At 45.9% G+C, this 15,278-nt stretch overlaps 1 protein-coding gene across 1 annotated transcript in view; it reads right to left on the bottom strand.

Annotated features, from left to right (window-relative positions):
• GRM4 (glutamate metabotropic receptor 4) overlaps window positions 1–4,191 on the bottom strand; it is a 590,062-nt gene extending 585,871 nt beyond the window's left edge. The window contains exon 1 of the mRNA XM_077295492.1: window positions 3,496–4,191. The gene's annotated coding sequence lies outside the window, so the exon portion shown is untranslated. The remainder of the gene's footprint in view (window positions 1–3,495) is intronic.
• Window positions 4,192–15,278: the final 11,087 nt, after the last annotated feature.

Raw genomic sequence — 15,278 nt, 5'->3', positions numbered from 1 at the left:
ACTTAGCGTAACCTAGTAAGTAAAGTAAAAATATATGGCCATACTATCCTATCTGCAGCACTGTAATCTACACCCTTCCTCCCCCAACTGAAATGGATTTTTAATTGCCCACTGTATTCCAGCTACTATAAATCTCTTTCCTGCAAGAGAACAGGTCTGATTTTAATCATGACTTCTCACTGCCAACCACAGACTGGAGCAGTCTGCCCTAAAGATGTTAAATGGGTGCAATTCAGAGGAGCAGATGAAAATATTTAACGCACAGGAAAACATAGGGGGGTGGAGGGTGTATAGGAGATGAGAGGGAGAGCTACATGGGGAGCTTGAGAGAGGTATAGAACATGGACAGGGAGTGCATGGGATAAATAGGAAACGGGGAGTGAAGGCAGAAAGCTGAAATGGAGATCCAGGGCACAACCGAGGAGCAAGCAGGTGACCACAAGCAGATTTCCTAAATGACAAATGGGAGCTTGAAGTCCAGTTATACCAGGTCACAATGCAGATAAGTAGGGCAGAAATGAGACTGAGACTCAGTGATAGGCATAATGAGACAGCAGTCAGGAAGCATTGATTCCTAGTGATAGGGGATTGTGCGGAGATCATAGGATACATAGGATGGATAGACAGACAATGCCGCACAAGACAGAGGTAAGTATCTCAGGCAGCCGCCTGTCTGGCATGAGCCATCCAGAACCATGGGAAATAGGTACATGGAGCCATTTCCCAGACCCGAGCACATCTACAGGTCCCAATCACAGCACTGAGAAGCCACACTCATTTCTTGGGAAGATTCCATCTCTTTTTCTCCTTGTAATTCCACCTGACTTTCCAGGTTCTCTCTCCTTACTTCTCACTTTCCAGGCAGTAAGGAAGGATGCTGCGATCATGGGCTCTGAGCAGCAGATTAGGACCCAGATACAATGCTGGAATTCAGGATATTTAACTGCCATCAAGTTACAACACAGATGTTTCTCCAAGTGTTACACTGAGTGATATATACCAAGGATTACACTGAGTGATGTATACCAAGGATTACACAGAGTGGTGTATACCAAGGATTACACTGAGTGGTATATGCCAAGGATTACACTGAGTGGTATATACCAAGGATTACACTGAGTGATATATACCAAGGATTACACTGAGTGGTGTATACCAAGGATTACACTGAGTGATATATACCAAGGATTACACTGAGTGATATATACCAAGGATTACACTGAGTGGTATATGCCAAGGATTACACTGAGTGGTATATACCAAGGATTACACTGAGTGGTATATACCAAGGATTACACTGAGTGGTGTATACCAAGGATTACACTGAGTGATATATACCAAGGATTACACAGAGTGGTGTATACCAAGGATTACACTGAGTGGTGTATACCAAGGATTACACTGAGTGGTATATGCCAAGGATTACACTGAGTGGTATATACCAAGGATTACACTGAGTGATATATACCAAGGATTACACTGAGTGATATATACCAAGGATTACACTGAGTGGTATATACCAAGGATTACACTGAGTGGTGTATACCAAGGATTACACTGAGTGATATATACCAAGGATTACACAGAGTGGTGTATACCAAGGATTACACTGAGTGGTGTATACCAAGGATTACACTGAGTGGTATATGCCAAGGATTACACTGAGTGGTATATACCAAGGATTACACTGAGTGGTATATACCAAGGATTACACTGAGTGATATATACCAAGGATTACACTGAGTGGTATATGCCAAGGATTACACTGAGTGGTGTATACCAAGGATTACACTGAGTGGTGTATACCAAGGATTACACTGAGTGGTATATGCCAAGGATTACACTGAGTGGTGTATACCAAGGATTACACTGAGTGGTGTATACCAAGGATTACACTGAGTAGTGTATACCAAGGATTACACTGAGTGGTATATACCAAGGATTACACTGAGTGGTGTATACCAAGGATTACACTGAGTGGTGTATACCAAGGATTACACTGAGTGGTATATACCAAGGATTACACTGAGTGGTGTATACCAAGGATTACACTGAGTGGTGTATACCAAGGATTACACTGAGTGGTGTATACCAAGGATTACACTGAGTGGTGTATACCAAGGATTACACTGAGTGGTATATGCCAAGGATTACACTGAGTGGTATATGCCAAGGATTACACTGAGTGGTATATGCCAAGGATTACACTGAGTGGTATATGCCAAGGATTACACTGAGTGGTATATGCCAAGGATTACACTGAGTGGTATATGCCAAGGATTACACTGAGTGGTATATGCCAAGGATTACACTGAGTGGTATATGCCAAGGATTACACTGAGTGGTATATGCCAAGGATTACACTGAGTGGTATATACCAAGGATTACACTGAGTGGTATATACCAAAGATTACACTGAGTGGTGTATGCCAAGGATTACACTGAGTGGCGTATGCCAAGGATTACACTGAGTGGCGTATACCAAGGATTACACTGAGTGGTGTATACCAAGGATTACACTGAGTGGTGTATACCAAGGATTACACTGAGTGGTATATACCAAGGATTACACTGAGTGGTGTATACCAAGGATTACACTGAGTGGTGTATACCAAGGATTACACTGAGTGGTATATACCAAGGATTACACTGAGTGGTGTATACCAAGGATTACACTGAGTGGTGTATACCAAGGATTACACTGAGTGGTGTATACCAAGGATTACACTGAGTGGTGTATACCAAGGATTACACTGAGTGGTGTATGCCAAGGATTACACTGAGTGGTGTATGCCAAGGATTACACTGAGTGGTATATGCCAAGGATTACACTGAGTGGTATATGCCAAGGATTACACTGAGTGGTATATGCCAAGGATTACACTGAGTGGTATATGCCAAGGATTACACTGAGTGGTATATGCCAAGGATTACACTGAGTGATATATACCAAGGATTACACTGAGTGATGTATACCAAGGATTACGCTGAGTGGTATATGCCAAGGATTACACTGAGTGGTATATACCAAGGATTACACTGAGTGGTATATACCAAAGATTACACTGAGTGGTATATGCCAAGGATTACACTGAGTGGTATATGCCAAGGATTACACTGAGTGGTATATACCAAGGATTACACTGAGTGGTATATACCAAGGATTACACGGAGTGGTATATACCAAGGATTACACTGAGTGGTATATGCTAAGGATTACACTGAGTGGTATATGCCAAGGATTACACTGAGTGGTATATGCCAAGGATTACACTGAGTGGTATATGCCAAGGATTACACTGAGTGGTATATACCAAATATTACACTGAGTGATATATACCAATTATTACACTGAGTGATATATACCAAGGATTACACTGAGTGGTATATACCAAATATTACACTGAGTGATATATACCAATTATTACACTGAGTAATATATACCAAGGATTACACTGAGTGCTATATACCAAGTATTCCAAGCACACAACTCACCAGCATTAGACTTTACAGACCATACTGCTCGGTGGGCATCTGTAGGAGGGGCTGGAGACACAGATGGGTTTCCCCCTTTCCTGCAGCACTTTAGGGGTTCTGCATCCCCAGGAAGTGTGTGAATGCCCTGTGAGGATGCATAGCAGTCCAATCAGTGCAAGGCTGGACCAACAAATATAGAGAAGAGATGGAAGTGACAACAGCTCCCCTCGGGTCCCAGAGAGAAAAGCGTCTTCTTCTTATTGCTCTGGAGGAAGGTGGCGAGCCTGGAGCCCCGGAGCCGGCAGGGAGCCCGGAGGAGCAGGCAGGGAGCCCGGAGGAGCAGTCCCCGGAGCCGGCAGGGAGCCCGGAGGAGCAGGCAGGGAGCCCGGAGGAGCAGGCAGGGAGCCCGGAGGAGCAGGCAGGGAGCCCGGAGGAGCAGGCAGGGAGCCCGGAGGAGCAGGCAGGGAGCCCGGAGGAGCCGTCCCCGGAGCCGGCAGGGAGCCCGGAGGAGCTGTCCAGCGCGGAGTCCTGAATGAAGCTGTGGTGGAGCCGGCACTGAGCGCTCAGCACCGCCTCAGACGCTGTGATCAGTGTCCTGCTACTCACACTGTACTCCGTCCTCTGATCTGTGGAGCTCCTGCACAGCTTACTGGTGTAGAACGGTAAAGGTCTTCTCCAGCTCCCCCACCCCCAGGAGAAGAAGGTGGTCTACAATCCAACGTTGCTCCTTCTGTGATCTGGCAGCACCCTCCCTCCATCCCCTCCTCTTAGCAGGCAGGTCCTTCCCTTGCAAGCTTTACATTCCAGGACTTACACGCACAGGCTTTGTCACCCCCTCCTCCCCAAACCCTTTTCTCTACCTCTATAATGGGATTTGGGGGATGTGTTCGTGAATTGTCCCATCTTCATGTTGTTGCCAGCTGCTGCCAAAATCTGACTGTCCTGTGCCCCAGTGAATGCAAGTATGTGTGAGATTTCCGTCTTGCACTAGAATGAGCATCAGTACACCCAGTGAGGGGCTTCCTGCAGGCTATAGTGACCCAGTGAGGGGCTTCCTGCAGGCTATAGTGACCCAGTGAGGGGCTTCCTGCAGGCTATAGTGACCCAGTGAGGGGCTTCCTGCAGGCTATAGCGACCCAGTGAGGGGCTTCCTGCAGGCTTCAGTGACCCAGTGAGGGGCTTCCTGCAGGCTATAGCGACCCAGTGAGGGGCTTCCTGCAGGCTATAGCGACCCAGTGAGGGGCTTCCTGCAGGCTTCAGTGACCCAGTGAGGGGCTTCCTGCAGGCTATAGTGACCCAGTGAGGGGCTTCCTGCAGGCTACAGTGACCCAATGAGGGGCTTCCTGCAGGCTTCAGTGACCCAGTGAGGGGCTTCCTGCAGGCTATAGTGACCTACTGAGGGGCTTCCTGCAAGCTATAGTGACCCAGTTTGGGGCTTCCTACAGGCTATTGTGACCCAGTGAGGGGCTTCCTGCAGGCTATAGTGACCCAGTGAGGGGCTTCCTGCAGGCTATAGTGACCTACTGAAGGGCTTCCTGCAGGCTATAGCGACCCAGTGAGGGGCTTCCTGCAGGCTACAGCGACCCAGTGAAGGGCTTCCTGCAGGCTACAGCGACCCAGTGAGGGGCTTCCTGCAGGCTATAATGACCCAGTGAGGGGCTTCCTGCAGGCTACAGCGACCCAGTGAGGGGCTTCCTGCAGGCTATAGTCACCCAGTGAGGGACTTCCTGCAGGCTATTGTAATAATTATAGGGGATAACTCAGGAGACTCTTTGCGTGGAACAAGACAACTACAGGACACAGTGTTATAAGTGGTAAAGTCTATATTATCTGTTGTGAATTCCGCTCTTGGGCTCCCTCCAGTGGTTGTATGTGGCATTTTTGCGAGTTCTGCTCTTGGGCTCCCTCCGGTGGTTTTAAGTGGTACTGCTGCTCCTTGGATTTAGTAGTCAGCAGCTGCTTCCACTGATTGTCTTTCTGGCTCGACTATTTAGCCTGTTTCTATCCTTCAGCGTGTGCCAGTTGTCAATGGTTCCTGGTTGGATTCACATCTCTGCTTGGATTTCCCTGATATTCTGACCAGTTCAGCAAAGATAAGTCCTTGCTTTGTTCTTTTGCAGTCCACTTGTTGTGGACTTAATCTTTCTGCACATTCTATGTTTTTTCTAGTCCAGCTTGTCAGTATGGATTTATTCAGTTAAGCTGGAAGCTCTGGGAAGCAGATTTACCCTCCACACCTTTAGTCAGGTGTGGAGATTTTTGTAAACTCTGTGGTGGATTTTTCTAGTTTTTAATACTGACCGCACAGTATTCTTTCCTGTTCTATTTATCTAGTTAGACTGGCCTCCTTTGCTACATCCTGGTTTCATTCTGCGTATGTCATTTCCCTCTCCACTCACAGTCAATATTTGTGGGGGGCTGTCCTATCCTTTGGGTGTCTAGGGAGTGACAGGAACATCCCACGGCTACTTCTAGTGTTGTGTTAAGCTCAGTGACTGTGGTCAGTACAGGTACCACCTCCTCCAGAGCACGTCCCATGTTGCTCCTAAACCACCAGCTCATAACAGTACAACTGGCCCCCCACAAATAAATGAATCTCAAAAGAAGGAAAAGGGAGGGAGTTCTGAGCCATTTTTTTTTTCTGCAGTCTGTTTTGTCTTTTTTTTCCTCTTAATCTCTGGGTGGTTCAGGATTTTGGCGCTGGCATGGATGTTCAGGGTTTGTTTTCTCGTGTGGATCAACTTGCTGCAAGAGTACAGAGTATCCAAGATTATGTTGTCCAGACTCCGGCTTTAGAGCCTAGAATTCCAACCCCTGATTTGTTTTTTGGGGACAGATCCAAGTTTTTGAACTTTAAAAATAACTGCAAATTGTTTTTTGCCTTGAAACCCCGTTCCTCTGGTGATTCCATTCAGCAGGTTAAAATTGTCATCTCTCTGCTGCGTGGTGACCCTCAGGACTGGGCATTCTCCCTTGAATCAGGGGATCCGGCATTGCTTAATGTAGATGCATTTTTTCAAGCGCTCGGATTATTGTATGATGAACCTAATTCTGTGGATCATGCAGAAAAGACCTTGTTGGCCCTGTGTCAGGGTCAGGAAGCGGCAGAAGTATACTGCCAGAAATTTAGAAAATGGTCTGTGCTCACTAAATGGAATGAGGAGGCACTGGCAGCAATTTTCAGAAAGGGTCTTTCTGAAGCCCTTAAAGATGTTATGGTGGGGTTCCCCACACCTGCTGGTTTGAGCGAATCTATGTCTCTAGCCATTCAGATTGATCGGCGCCTGCGCGAGCGCAAAGTTGTGCACCATATGGCAGTGTCCTCTGAGCAGAGTCCTGAGCCTATGCAATGTGATGAGATTTTGACTAGAGCAGAACGGCAGGGATTCAGACGCCAGAATAGGCTGTGTTTTTACTGTGGTGATACTGCTCATGTTATTTCTGATTGCCCTAAGCGTACTAAGAGGGTCGCTAGGTCTGTTACCATCAGTACTGTACAGCCTAAATTTCTTTTATCTGTGACCTTGATTTGCTCATTATCGTCCTTTTCTGTCATGGCATTTGTGGATTCAGGCGCTGCCCTGAACTTGATGGACTTGGAATTCGCCAGAAGCTGTGGTTTTTCCTTGCAGCCTTTGCAGAGCCCTATTCCTTTGAGGGGCATTGATGCTACGCCGTTGTCCAAGGATAAACCTCAGTATTGGACTCAGCTGACCATGTGCATGGCTCCAGCACATCAGGAAGATTGCCGTTTTCTGGTGTTGCATAATTTGCATGATGTTGTTGTACTGGGTTTTCCATGGTTACAGGGACATAATCCTGTGCTGGATTGGAAATCTATGTCTGTGACTAGTTGGGGTTGTCAAGGGGTACATAATGACGTTCCTTTGATGTCAATTTCCTCTTCCCCCTCTTCTGAAGTTCCTGAGTTTTTTTCGGATTTCCAGGATGTATTTGATGAGCCCAAGTCCAGTTCACTTCCTCCACATAGGGACTGTGATTGTGCTATTAACTTGATTCCTGGCTGTAAGTTCCCTAAGGGCCGACTTTTCAATCTGTCTGTGCCAGAGCATGCCGCTATGTGGAGTTATGTTAAGGAGTCTTTAGAGAAGGGGCATATTCGGCCGTCTTCGTCACCATTGGGAGCGGGATTCTTTTTTGTTGCCAAGAAGGATGGCTCCTTGAGACCCTGTATTGATTATCGCCTTCTTAATAAGATCACGGTCAAATTCCAATACCCTTTACCTTTGCTTTCTGATTTGTTTGCTCGGATCAAGAGGGCTAGTTGGTTTACTAAGATTGACCTTCGAGGGGCATATAATCTTGTTCGTATTAAACAGGGTGACGAATGGAAAACTGCATTTAATATGCCCGAAGGCCATTTTGAATACCTTGTGATGCCTTTCGGGCTCTCTAATGCTCCTTCTGTATTTCAGTCCTTCATGCATGATATTTTCCGCAATTATCTTGATAAATTCATGATTGTGTATTTGGATGATATTTTGATTTTTTCCGATGATTGGGAGTCTCATGTGAAGCAGGTCAGGATGGTATTCCAGATCCTTCGTGATAATGCTTTATTTGTGAAGGGGTCTAAGTGCCTATTTGGAGTTCAGAAAGTCTCTTTTTTGGGTTTTATTTTTTCTCCCTCGTCTATAGAAATGGTTCCTGTTAAGGTCCAAGCCATTCATGACTGGATTCAACCCACATCTGTGAAGAGTCTTCAGAAATTTTTGGGCTTTGCTAATTTTTATCGCCGTTTCATTGCCAACTTTTCCAGTGTGGTTAAGCCCCTGACCGATTTGACGAAGAAAGGCGCTGATGTGACGAATTGGTCCTCTGCGGCTGTTGAGGCCTTTCAGGAGCTTAAACGCCGATTTACTTCTGCCCCTGTGTTGCGTCAGCTGGATGTTTCTCTTCCTTTTCAGGTTGAGGTTGACGCTTCTGAGATTGGGGCAGGGGCCGTTTTGTCTCAGAGGAGTTCTGATGGTTCTTTGATGAAACCGTGTGCCTTTTTTTCCAGAAAGTTTTCGCCTGCGGAGCGCAATTATGATGTCGGCAATCGGGATTTGTTGGCCATGAAGTGGGCATTTGAGGAGTGGCGACATTGGCTTGAGGGAGCCAAGCACCGCGTTGTGGTCTTGACCGATCATAAGAATCTGATTTACCTCGAGTCAGCCAAGCGGCTGAACCCTAGACAGGCTCGATGGTCCCTGTTTTTCTCCCGTTTTGATTTTGTGGTCTCGTATCTTCCGGGATCTAAGAATGTTAAGGCTGATGCCCTCTCTAGGAGTTTTTTGCCTGATTCTCCTGGAGTCCTTGAGCTGGTTGGCAATCTTAAGGAAGGGGTGATTCTTTCTGCCATCTCCCCTGATTTACGGCGGGTGCTTCAGGAATTTCAGGCTGATAAACCTGACCGCTGTCCTGTGGGGAAGCTGTTTGTTCCTGATAGATAGACAAGTAAGGTAATTTCTGAGGTTCATTGTTCGGTGTTGGCTGGTCATCCTGGGATTTTTGGTACCAGAGATTTGGTTGCTAGGTCCTTTTGGTGGCCTTCCTTGTCGCGGGATGTGCATTCTTTTGTGCAGTCCTGTGGGACTTGTGCCCGGGCCAAGCCTTGCTGTTCCCGCGCTAGTGGGTTGCTTTTGCCTTTGCCGGTCCCTGAGAGGCCCTGGACGCATATTTCCATGGATTTTATTTCGGATCTTCCTGTTTCCCAGAAGATGTCTGTTATCTGGGTGGTTTGTGACCAGTTCTCTAAAATGGTCCATTTGGTACCTTTGCCTAAATTGCCTTCCTCCTCTGACTTGGTTCCATTGTTTTTTCAGCATGTGGTTCGTTTGCATGGTATTCCGGAGAATATTGTGTCTGACAGAGGTTCCCAGTTTGTTTCTAGGTTTTGGCGGGCCTTTTGTGCTAGGATGGGCATTGATTTGTCTTTTTCTTCGGCATTTCATCCTCAGACAAATGGCCAAACTGAGCGAACTAATCAGACCTTGGAAACCTATTTGAGATGCTTTGTGTCTGCTGACCAGAATGATTGGGTGGCTTTCTTGCCGTTGGCCGAGTTTGCCCTTAATAATCGGGCTAGTTCGGCTACTTTGGTTTCGCCTTTCTTTTGTAATTTTGGTTTTCATCCTCGTTTTTCTTCTGGGCAAGTTGAGCCGTCTGATTGTCCTGGTGTGGATTCTGTAATGGACAGGTTACAGCAGATTTGGACTCATGTGGTAGACAATTTGACGTTGTCTCAACAAAAGGCTCAACGTTTTGCTAACCGCCGTCGGTGTGTTGGTCCCCGGCTTCGGGTGGGGGATTTAGTCTGGTTATCTTCTCGTCATGTTCCTATGAAGGTTTCTTCCCCTAAGTTCAAGCCTCGGTTTATTGGTCCTTATAAGATTTCTGAGATTATCAATCCGGTATCTCTTCGTTTGGCCCTTCCAGCCTCTTTTGCCATCCATAATGTTTTCCATAGATCTTTGTTGCGGAGATATGTGGTGCCCGTTGTTCCCTCTGTTGATCCTCCTGCCCCGGTGTTGGTTGAGAGGGAGTTGGAATATGTGGTGGAGAAAATTTTGGATTCTCGTTTTTCGAGGCGGAGGCTTCAGTATCTTGTCAAGTGGAAGGGTTATGGCCAGGAGGATAATTTTTGGGTTGTTGCCTCCGATGTCCATGCCGCCGATTTGGTTCGTGCTTTTCACTTGGCTCGTCCTGATCGGCCTGGGGGCTCTGGTGAGGGTTTGGTGACCCCTCCTCAAGGGGGGGGGTACTGTTGTGAATTCCGCTCTTGGGCTCCCTCCGGTGGTTGTAAGTGGCATTTTTGCGAGTTCTACTCTTGGGCTCCCTCCGGTGGTTTTAAGTGGTACTGCTGCTCCTTGGATTTAGTTGTCAGCAGCTGCTTCCACTGATTGTCTTTCTGGCTCGACTATTTAACCTGGTTCTATCCTTCAGCCTGTGCCAGTTGTCAATGGTTCCTGGTTGGATTCACATCTCTGCTTGGATTTCCCTGATATTCTGACCAGTTCAGCAAAGATAAGTCCTTGCTTTGTTCTTTTGCAGTCCACTTGTTGTGGACTTAATCTTTCTGCACTTTCTAAGTTTTTTTCTATTCCAGCTTGTCAGTATGGATTTATTCAGTTAAGCTGGAAGCTCTGGGAAGCAGATTTACCCTCCACACCTTTAGTCAGGTGTGGAGATTTTTGTAAACTCTGTGGTGGATTTTTCTAGTTTTTAATACTGACCGCACAGTATTCTTTCCTGTTCTATTTATCTAGTTAGACTGGCCTCCTTTGCTACATCCTGGTTTCATTCTGCGTATGTCATTTCCCTCTCCACTCACAGTCAATATTTGTGGGGGGCTGTCCTATCCTTTGGGGATTTTCTCTGAGGCAAGATAGCTTTCCTGTTTCTATCTTTAGGGGTAGTTAGTCCTCCGGCTGTGACGAGGTGTCTAGGGAGTGACAGGAACATCCCACGGCTACTTCTAGTGTTGTGTTAAGCTCAGGAACTGCGGTCAGTACAGGTACCACCTCCTCCAGAGCACGTCCCATGTTGCTCCTAAACCACCAGCTCATAACAATTATCACATGGTGATTCAAACAGGTGCAGAGAGAAACTCAAGTCCACAACACTTGGTGCAAATAATAAACGCAGATTAGCAGTCTATGGGGAACTTCAGAAGAAAATGCAATCAAGCAGAAAGTCTATGAAGAACAGTTATTCTTGAGGATACTTGACACGAAGAAATCCTTGTCTTAGTCCAGACACAGATAGATATGCTTATTAGGCAGTTCAAATCATATCTTAGCTCAACCAGGGAGGCCTGGTTAATAGTCTCAGGTTATAGCAAAGCAGCAACAGCTTACATGTCCAGCCAATGCAGTTGGAAGTAAACACAAGCAGCAGATGAAGGAGGATTACTGGAAACTTGTGTATGCAGCAGGAACTCAGAGCAGAGTAGCTGGATCACCACACAGGATCACAGGAGCAGGTATATAGCCGGGGAGTAATCAGACGTCAGGAGCTGGATGCAAGGCAGAATACTCTAGCACAGACTGAAGGCTGGGGTGGAGTTTTATAGCAGGAAGACTCAGCGCACATGAGACCAAAGACGCCATCTTGGAAAAGGGCAGTAATGCACAAAAGGTAAAAAATGTTCAGAGTCCTAACTAGGGTTGAGCGAAACGGATCGTTCATTTTCATAAGTCGCCGACTTTTGGCAAAATCGGCGTCTCATGAAACCGAGCCGATCCCTGTGTGGGGTCTGCCATGCGGTACGCGACTTTCGCATTTCAATGACGCTAAAAGCGCCATTTCTCAGCCAATGAAGGTGGACGCAGAGTGTGGGCAGCGTGATGACATAGATCTCAGTCCCCACCATCTTAGAGAAGGGCATTGCAGTGATTGGCTTGCTTTCTGCGGCGTCACAGGGGCTATAAAGGGGCGTTCCCGCCGACCGCCATCTTACTGCTGCTGGTCTGAGCATAGGGAGAGGTTGCTGCAGCTTCTTCGGAAGCAGGGATAGTGATAGGCAGGGTACATAAAGCTACAAACCGCTTGTGCTGTAGCGATTTCCACTGTCCAACACCACCTTTTGATTGCAGGGACAGTGGAAGCTACATTTTTTTTTCCTCAGCGCTGTAGCTCATTGGGCTGCACTAGAAGGCTCCCTGACCCTGATAGCTGCGTTGCTGTGCCTGTGTGTACGCCGCTATGCAAACCAACTGCTTTTTTCAAAGCACAAATCCTGTTTTTCCTTCCTTTCTGCACAGCTATCTTGTGTGTTTGTCCACACTTTTGTGTGCAGCAGTCCTTTTTATAGCTGCCTGCCATACTTTTCTGAGATAACTGCAGGGAGATAAATATTGGCAAGTCTGCCTCCGTGCCATTGCTGTGTGTGGCATCTGTCTCTCATTGTGTGGCACCGAAAACACTGTGTAATACTTGGCCATTTTTTTTTTTTTTTGCATACATTCTCCCTTTTCAAAAAAAAAAAATTAGTGGGAGATAAATATTGGCAAGTCTGCCTCCATGCCATTGCTGTGTGTGGTATCTGTCTCTCATTGTGTGCCACCGAAAACACTGTGTAATACTTGGCCATTTTTTTTTTTTTGCTAAATTCTCCCTTTTCCAAAAAAAAAATTAGTGGGAGATAAATATTGGCAAGTCTGCCTCTGTGCCATTGCTGTGTGTGGCATCTGTCTCTCATTGTGTGGCAACGAAAACACTGTGTAATACTTGGCCATTTTTTTTTGGGGGGGGGTACATTCTCCCTTTTCCCAAAAAAAAATTAGTGGGAGATAAATATTGGCAAGTCTGCCTCCGTGCCATTGCTGTGTGTGGTATCTGTCTCTCATTGTGTGCCACCGAAAACACTGTGTAATACTTGGCCATTTTTTTTTTTTTGCTAAATTCTCCCTTTTCCCAAAAAAAAATTAGTGTGAGATAAATATTGGCAAGTCTGCCTCTGTGCCATTGCTGTGTGTGGCATCTGTCTCTCATTGTGTGGCACCGAAAACACTGTGTAATACTTGGCCATTTTTTTTTTTTTGCTAAATTCTCCCTTTTCCCAAAAAAAAATTAGTGGGAGATAAATATTGGCAAGTCTGCCTCCGTGCCATTGCTGTGTATGGCATCTGTCTCTCATTGTGTGGCACCGAAAACACTGTGTAATACTTGGCCATTTTTTTTTGGGGTACATTCTCCCTTTTCCAAAAAAAAAATTAGTGGGAGATAAATACAGGCAAGTCTGCCTCCGTGCCATTGCTGTGTGTGGCATCTGTCTCTCATTGTGTGGCACCGAAAACACTGTGTAATACTTGGCCATTTTTTTTTTTTTTGGGTACATTCTCCCTTTTCCAAAAAAAAAATTAGTGGGAGATAAATATTGGCAAGTCTGCCTCCGTGCCATTGCTGTGTGTGGTATCTGTCTCTCATTGTGTGCCACCGAAAACACTGTGTAATACTTGGCCATTTTTTTTTTTTTGCTAAATTCTCCCTTTTCCCCAAAAAAAATTAGTGGGAGATAAATATTGGCAAGTCTGCCTCCGTGCCATTGCTGTGTGTGGTATCTGTCTCTCATTGTGTGCCACCGAAAACACTGTGTAATACTTGGCCATTTTTTTTTTTTTGCTAAATTCTCCCTTTTCCCAAAAAAAAATTAGTGGGAGATAAATATTGGCAAGTCTGCCTCCGTGCCATTGCTGTGTATGGCATCTGTCTCTCATTGTGTGCCACCGAAAACACTGTGTAATACTTGGCCATTTTTTTTTTTTTGCTAAATTCTCCCTTTTCCCAAAAAAAAATTAGTGTGAGATAAATATTGGCAAGTCTGCCTCTGTGCCATTGCTGTGTGTGGCATCTGTCTCTCATTGTGTGGCACCGAAAACACTGTGTAATACTTGGCCATTTTTTTTTTTTTGCTAAATTCTCCCTTTTCCCAAAAAAAAATTAGTGGGAGATAAATATTGGCAAGTCTGCCTCCGTGCCATTGCTGTGTATGGCATCTGTCTCTCATTGTGTGGCACCGAAAACACTGTGTAATACTTGGCCATTTTTTGGGGGGGTACATTCTCCCTTTTCCAAAAAAAAAATTAGTGGGAGATAAATATTGGCAAGTCTGCCTCCGTGCCATTGCTGTGTGTGGCATCTGTCTCTCATTGTGTGGCACCGAAAACACTGTGTAATACTTGGCCATTTTTTTTTTTTGCTAAATTCTCCCTTTTCCCAAAAAAAATTAGTGGGAGATAAATATTGGCAAGTCTGCCTCCGTGCCATTGCTGTGTGTGGCATCTGTCTCTCATTGTGTGGCACCGAAAACACTGTGTAATACTTGGCCATTTTTTTTTGGGGGGGGTACATTCTCCCTTTTCCAAAAAAAAAATTAGTGGGAGATAAATATTGGCAAGTCTGCCTCCGTGCCATTGCTGTGTGTGGCATCTGTCTCTCATTGTGTGCCACCGAAAACCACTGTGTAATACTGGGCCTTTTTTTTTTTTAGGGTAAATTCTCACAGAAAAAAAAAAAAAATAGTGGGAGATTAAGATTGGCATTTCTGCTTGAGTGCTGGTCCTGTGTGTGCCATCTGTCTCAAATTATTGGGGCACAGAAAACCTAGTGTGTAACATTGGGCCTGATTTTCCTTTCAGTGTCAGGCACCTATAAAGGTATATATAAATCCTACAGAAGTTTGAGTTCACCTGATAAGTTGTTTTACAGTAACAAATAGCGTTACTTTGGTTATGTTTTGCAAACAATGAGGAAGTCTAGTGGAAGAGGTCGTGGCCGTGGGCGGTCATTGTCAGCTGGTAATGATGGTAGTGGTGGTGGAGCATCAGGTGGTCGTGGTAAAAGCAGTACAGCACCTAAGTCTCGAGTTGTTGAGCCAGGTTCGTTGTCTGGCTACACAAGGCCTCGAACGCTCTCTTTTCTGGGAGTAGGAAAACCACTTTTGAAGCCGGAGCAGGAGGAACAAGTATTGGCTTTCATTGCTGACTCTGCCTCTAACTCTTTCGCCTCCTCCTCGGAAAGTGCCAAATGTCAGAGCAGTGCATCGTCAGTGGATGCTCCCGGTCAGGAACAAGTCGCTTCCTTGTGTCCTTCACTAAAAACAACAGTTAAGGATGCGTCAGTCGACACAACAGGTTACTCCATGGAGCTCTTTACACATACCGTTCCTGGGTTAGACAGTGAAACAGTTAACAGGCCATGCCCATTAGAAGTTGAATCGGACATGGAGTGCACAGATGCACAGCCACAGCCAGATTACTATGCTGTTCCTTTGACTCAGACCAGAACATTGCCCT

The sequence above is a fragment of the Ranitomeya variabilis genome, chromosome 3, assembly GCF_051348905.1.
Source record: "Ranitomeya variabilis isolate aRanVar5 chromosome 3, aRanVar5.hap1, whole genome shotgun sequence".
NCBI lineage: Eukaryota > Metazoa > Chordata > Amphibia > Anura > Dendrobatidae > Ranitomeya > Ranitomeya variabilis.
Note: the sequence above shows the minus strand (reverse complement) of the source record. Positions and strands in the feature narration are given on the sequence as shown.